Source organism: Zonotrichia albicollis, chromosome 11, assembly GCF_047830755.1.
Source record: "Zonotrichia albicollis isolate bZonAlb1 chromosome 11, bZonAlb1.hap1, whole genome shotgun sequence".
Classification (NCBI taxonomy): Eukaryota; Metazoa; Chordata; class Aves; order Passeriformes; family Passerellidae; genus Zonotrichia; species Zonotrichia albicollis.
In genome coordinates, this window is record NC_133829.1 from 23588906 (window position 1) to 23595278 (window position 6373).

The 6373-nt window shown below is 47.5% G+C and overlaps 1 long non-coding RNA gene across 1 annotated transcript; it reads left to right on the forward strand.

Moving 5' to 3' along the window:
• Positions 1-3147: 3147 nt before the first annotated feature.
• On the forward strand, positions 3148-6001 carry LOC141730633 (uncharacterized). The gene is made up of 3 exons (XR_012582219.1): positions 3148-3670; positions 5264-5328; positions 5947-6001. It is a non-coding gene; the product is annotated as an uncharacterized LOC141730633 (long non-coding RNA).
• The last annotated feature ends 372 nt before the right edge of the window (positions 6002-6373 follow it).

Below are 6373 nucleotides of genomic sequence, written 5' to 3' on the forward strand. Positions count from 1 at the left end.
GCTTGCCCGCCCTCAGGGAGCCGAGCCGAGCCGAGGCGCGCCGAACACACAGACAGCGGCTCCGAGTTCGGCCGAAGCGACACGAGCCGCGCCGAACGCAAGGAGAGGCTCCGAGTTCGGCCGAAGCGACACGAGCCGCGCCGTGCGCACAGAGCGGCTCCGAGTTCGGCTGAATGAAGCCGAGCCGCGCCGAGCGCACAGAGCGGCTCCGAGTTCGGCGGAAGCGAGCCGAGCCGAGCCGCGCCGAGCGCACAGAGCGGCTCCGAGTTCGGCTGAATGAAGCCGAGCCGCGCCGAGCGCACAGAGCGGCTCCGAGTTCAGCGGAAGCGAGCCGAGCCGAGCCGCGCCGAGCGCACAGAGCGGCTCCGAGTTCGGCTGAATGAAGCCGAGCCACGCCGAACGTACAGAGCAGCTCCGCGTTCGGCCGAGGCGAGCCGAACGAGCCGAGCCGCGCCGAGCGCACGGAGAGGCTCCGAGTTCAGCCGAATGAACCCGAGCCGCGCCGAGCGCACAGAGCGGCTCCGAGTTCGGCCGAAGCGAGCCGAGCGGCGCCGAAGAGGCGCATCCAGCCGAATGCAGCCGACAATAGCCGAGTTTAGCCGATTACAGCCCAATTTAGCCGAGCACTTAAGTTATTCTGCAGCCCTTTGACTTTTGTCCTGACTTTTTTTCAGATGCACCTCCTCAGGTGACTGCAGCAGTTCCTTAGGTTCCATCTTCTCAAAGGGTACAGGGCTCAAGAATTCGTCTTCCAGAGAGTTATCTCAAGTCCTGGCTGGTATTGTATCTGCCTATGTTGGCTTATGTTGTATGTACCTCTATTGTGTGTACCTATGCTGGCTTATACTGTACGTACTTATACTGTATGTACCTATGTTGGTTTATACTATATGTACTTACATTGGATGTACCTATATTGGTTTATATTGTGTGTACCTGTGTTGGTATACTGTATGTAAGTGTGTCACCTTATATTGTGTGTACTTACGCTCTGTTTACACTTGCACTGTTTACCTCAGCCTATATTGGGTGTACTTATATTGTACCACTTACGATCAGAGCTGCCCTGCCCTGGTACGTAGTCACAGTTAGGTAGAACAGTTATAGAAATTTTACTCTTCATCTGTCTTTTGTGGGATTTTGGGTAGAAAGTTTATCGGTCCAGAGTGGGGACAAGTCCTAGCTGTCAGATAGCCACTCGTTGACCCTTCCTGTTGTCTCACAGGTCCCCGAGGCTGCTGATTTCCCCAGGGTCTGCCATTTACTTCAAGGAGCAGCAGCCAGAAGATGTGTCACAGCACGTTCTTCAGCGTCTCAGGTAAGGGCCGCAGTGAGCGTGTAAGTGGCAAGAGTGTGTGTGAGAGCACGTGGCTGTGTCTGTCTGTGTCTGCTCGTCTCTGCATGGGTGGGCACATGCTGACTGGATTTAACCTTGTGTATATGACTTTTGCTTTTCAGGTTTTGCAACTCATTTTTAAAGTTAGAATAAAAAATCCTCAGCCGGGTTATATTGTATGTACTGACATGGAATGTACCCATGTTGGCTTAAAACCCAGTAAAACAGACGAAGATGGGCAAGAAAAAACCCAGAAAAAAACCCCAACAAGATGGGCAAGAAAAAAACCCAGAAAAGAACCCCAAGACGGGCAAGAAAAAACCCAGAAAAAAAACCCGAAGATGGGCATGAAGAGACCCAGGAAAAACCCTCAAGATGGGCAAGAAAAACCCAGAGAAAACCCAGAAAAACAATTCTAAGAAGGGCAAGAAAAGTCCCGGAAAACACCCAGAAAAAATTGCAACCAAAGTATAAATATATAAATGTCTTTCACATATAGAGAGAATTGTTAAATTATTTAAAATGCAAAATAACAGAAATCAATATCTGCATATAAGATCCATAATACATGTAATACTGTATATATCTTATTATAGTGTATTGTAAGAAATAGATATAAAATTGATATGAATTTATTTATGTTTATCATATCTATTATTTGTTATATATTACACCATATTGATATAAGGTTTTAAAAGCAGTTTAACATAAAGGGGGGTTTTGGTTTTTATTTGGCAAAAGCGGGATTTAGTACAAAAATGATAAATACAAATAATATAAAGGTAGAAATCTAAGTATAGAAACAGATCATAAAGAGCAAAAGGCTAATATAAAATTAAAAATCTAAGATAAAGTTGTAGTAGTAGATATGGTACATAATTTAAAAAATAATTTATTTCTATTATTTCAATAGGACACATATGATATATCATGATTAATATAATGCTTAAATATAAACTATAAATATAAATGTGAATATAGTCATGCAAGCTATAAATATAAAAATATTTCAATATAGTTTAAAAGAAGGGTTTTTTGTATTTATTGAGTTAGAAAGGGATTTTAATTTTAAATAATAAACGTGTTCTAGAAATAGAATTTCAAAAATATAAATATAGAATCAATACATAAATATATTTATGAAAACACAAAAGATAAATAAGTATTATTAGTAGGAATAGACATAATATAGTATAATGAATAGACATAATATACTGTACAAATTACATACTGCATCCGTGTCCACTATAAATATGCACTTGAATATAAATACGAAAAATAGAAATATCAAATTTATTTAAACATCATTTAAAAGAACGGAGCTTGTTTTGGTCACGTCGGATAAGAGGCAGGTTTTTGGAATTTATGTCAGAGCAGTTTTTGTCTGGGGTCGCCCCTGTTCTTTTTTGCCGCTGTCGCTGCCCGCAACCCCGAGGCGCGCTGCGCCCCCGTCTGGGGCGGGCGGCAGTGCTGCCGCCTTGTGGGCAGAGCGTGGTACTGCAGCCGTGCGCCGGCAGGCAGGCGAGAGGCCGCCATGTAGGGAGTGGCGTGTCACGGGTGTCTCGGACTTTTCGTTGACCTTCTCGAGATGGCGGGAAGGTGGAGGACCCCGGTGGGTGTAAGTGAACTGCCTGCATGGAATACCGACGTCATGGCGGCCCCGACGGATTTTTCTGTGGCGTTTGAAGCGTATCCGATACATGCTGTGGGCTCAGCGTCGCCGCGGGCGGGCGTATTTCTGCGGGTTTGTGACAGGCATCTGGGTAAACCTGGCCTGTCTGCGCCGGGGTCCTCTGGTGCCCGCTCTCCCGCCCTCAGCGAGCCGAGGATGGCCGAAAAATCCCGACTTGAGCCGAAGAGCCGAGTGTAGCCGAAAACAGCCGAGTTTACCCAAAGAGCCGAGTGTGGCCGAAAACAGCCGAGTTTACCCAAAGAGCCGAGTGTGGCCGAAAACAGCCGAGTTTACCCGAAGAGCCCAGTGTAGCCGAAAACAGCCGAGTTTACACCAAGAGCCGATGATAGCCGACTGGAACCGATAGCCGAGTGGAGCCGACACTGGCCGCATTTAGAGAATGTGCTGAATATGACCGAGTTTAGCCGCACCGTGCCGAGTTCGGCCGAAGAGCCGAACTGAAACAAGTTTAGACCAAGAGCCGAACCAAGCCGAATTCATCCGAGTTTCATTAAACAGAACCGAACGACGCCGCAGCGCTCTCCCTGCAGGTCTCCGGGGCACACGGCAGGGGGCGCTGTGCCTGCAGTGCGCCGGGACAGACGGCAGGGAGCGCTGGGGCTGCAGTGCGCCGGCGCACACGGCAGGGGGCGCTGTATAAAGTAAGTATAAAATATCAACTCTCTATAAGAAGGAATAAAAGCTCTATGTCACGTGCAGCAGTAGAAAATTTCAGGCTCCCAGGGAATAAATAGTTTTCTTTAAATCATTTTCGTTTTGGAGGTTTTTTTTACTCCCAGGTAGCCTGAAACTTTCTACAGCTGCTTTTTTACTCTAAAGCTAGAAAGGAAAACCAAGATCAGAAATAGAAAAAAGGGAAGGGAAGGAAAGGAAAGGAATCAGGACCACAAGAGGGAAGGGAAGGGGTGAAAAGCAGAGTGAAAAAGGAAAAAAGAGTTGGAGCGAAAAAGAGAGGGCATTCGGGAGGAGCGTTGCTGCCTCAGGTCCTTCCCCGCCCAGGGGCGAAGGACCCGTTTGATGCCCGGGAGGGACTGCAGCTCCCGGTGGCGGAGGACGGAGCTGTGGCTGACAGCCCGAGACTACAACTCCCGGCAGGCCCTGCTGCCGGCGAGGCGTGTGACGCAACGGCTGACGCGGCACATGAGTGGCTGGCGTGCCAGGCGGCCGGGCGGGGCTGTGCGCGGGCAGCTCCCGGCCCCTGTCCCGCGCGGGACGGCGCCGCGGCGGCGACGCCGGAGGGGCGAAGCCTCCGTCTGGCCGCCCGCACGGAGCTGAGCAGCGCGGAAGGAGCGTCGGCCCGGTTCTTCGGCCTTACTCAGCGGTAGCGATGGCGGAGGGCGAGGCGGTGCTTTGATGCCGTGGGCCTGGAGCTGCAGGAGCCGCCCCGGGCGAGCGGCGCCGGGCGCTCCCGCGGTCCCGGTGGGGCGGCTGCCCTCAGGCTGGCGGAGGCGCAGCAGCCCCCGAGCTGCGGCCGTCTCCCTCGGGCTGCTGCCGGTGCTGCGGGCGGAGGCGGCTCCGCCGCGTGTTGGGCGTTGCGAGCAGAGAGCGCTGCGATATCGCCGGAATGACTGGGCTGCTGCCTGCGCTAGTGCTCGAGGCTCTTTCTGCCATGCAAACGGATGGAGCGGCGCTGAGCGGTAAAGCCAGAGATGGCCGGGAGAATGCCCAGCGCAGGGAGCAGGCGGGCTGTATCCTTCCGATGGCACAGGTGCGATCTGCAAACTCATCCCCTTCTGCCCCTGCCCTCCCGAGCCCCAGGGAAAATGCTTTCCAGCATTGTCGGGCTTCTGAAAGACAAAACTTGTGATTTGACACTAGCATCCAGAAAAGGTTTCTGTCTAGATTAGCAAATGCCTAAATTGTTCTTGGTTACATCCCATGACCGGTTTTAGGCAGTGACTTTATACTGCTTTTAGGATTTTCTTGTACAAAGGTGAGAAAATAGGCAGGTCTGATAGTGGTTTCACATTTTTTCTACTTCACATTCCATGAGATTCTTTTATCCAAGCACTTGTTTTAAAATTGTACTGTAGGCGTTTATGGTTCACTTTTTTTTTCTTTGCAGCACCCGTGACTTTTTTTTTTCTGTAAATTGGGAGTAAATATAGCTGAGTAAAATGACCTTGGTTTTCTTCTTTCTTTTTCAGCTGAGTTGTTTTTATTAAAAATCCTATTTGAATATGTAGAAAAAGTGGGTATGTCCTGTAATATATCCTAGCTTTTCTTGTTTACAGGGTACTCAGAAAATATGTCTCCCTTAGAGTCCCACAGAAACGTTCTCAGTGCGATCTCTATCAAGGTATGCATTTACAAATAAGTGATCCCTTTAGATATTTGACTGTGTACCTTTTCCTGTAATTCAGAGCTTGCGTTCCGTGGCTTTTATGATAAACCTATAAAACATGTAAAAATGGTTTTGCACGTCTTAATCGTTGCAGGCAGCACTAAGTGGATTTAGAGCCTGTTCTTGACCAGACAAAGGGAAAAAGTGTGACTTTGATGCTGAACTTGTCATTTTTCATTGGACTTGTCTTTAATTATTCAGGAATAGAGAGAACTAGAAAAAGAGAGAAATAGAATTGGTTATTGAGCACTCCTCAAATGCTCACCGTGATTCAGTGCAGAGCCGAAGTGAAGGGTGATGGAACAGAGCTCCGTGCTTTAGAAGGAAATAAATTTAAACCTGACCTCCACACAGTGTCTCACTAACTTCTGTTGTTTTAAAATACCAAATACGTTTAGGAAGTGTTGGAAGTTAGTATTTTGGGAAAGAAATGGCAGTTCCACAGAACATTGCATTTAACAGAGGCTCTCGGAACGATTCATGTTGTAACTGCTGTCACTGCAATCGGTTGGTGGTTCAGCCTTGAAATGTGCACTTGCCCTTCTATAAGGCACTGTTTTGTTTGCCTTTCAGTGCTATGAGTCTTGATAAATTGGAGAAGAGCCCAAGAGAAATTTTTCATCCCTTGATATAAAAGGTAGGAAGTGACTTTTTTTGGTTTGGTTCTTTTTCTTTATTATTTTCTGGAAATAAAAGTAATTAAGTATAGGTATGACTGGTTTGTTTCTTCCAGTAGCAGGTGATAATAATAGTAGTAGTAATAGTAAAAATAATAATAGAAAAAATAATAATAATAGTAACATAATACTACTTAAACTGTCTTTATCCATTGAACTGGCCATTTCAAATCAAAACTTGTAAACACAAATCAAACCATCATCCTTGTAGAATCTTTCACAGCAGTGGGCTAAAGATCCTGGTTTTGTTGACAGGATTTATCGGTTCTGGAAGAACAAGAGGGAAGTACAAGCCTAACTGCTTCTAGCTCACAGACCCGCCC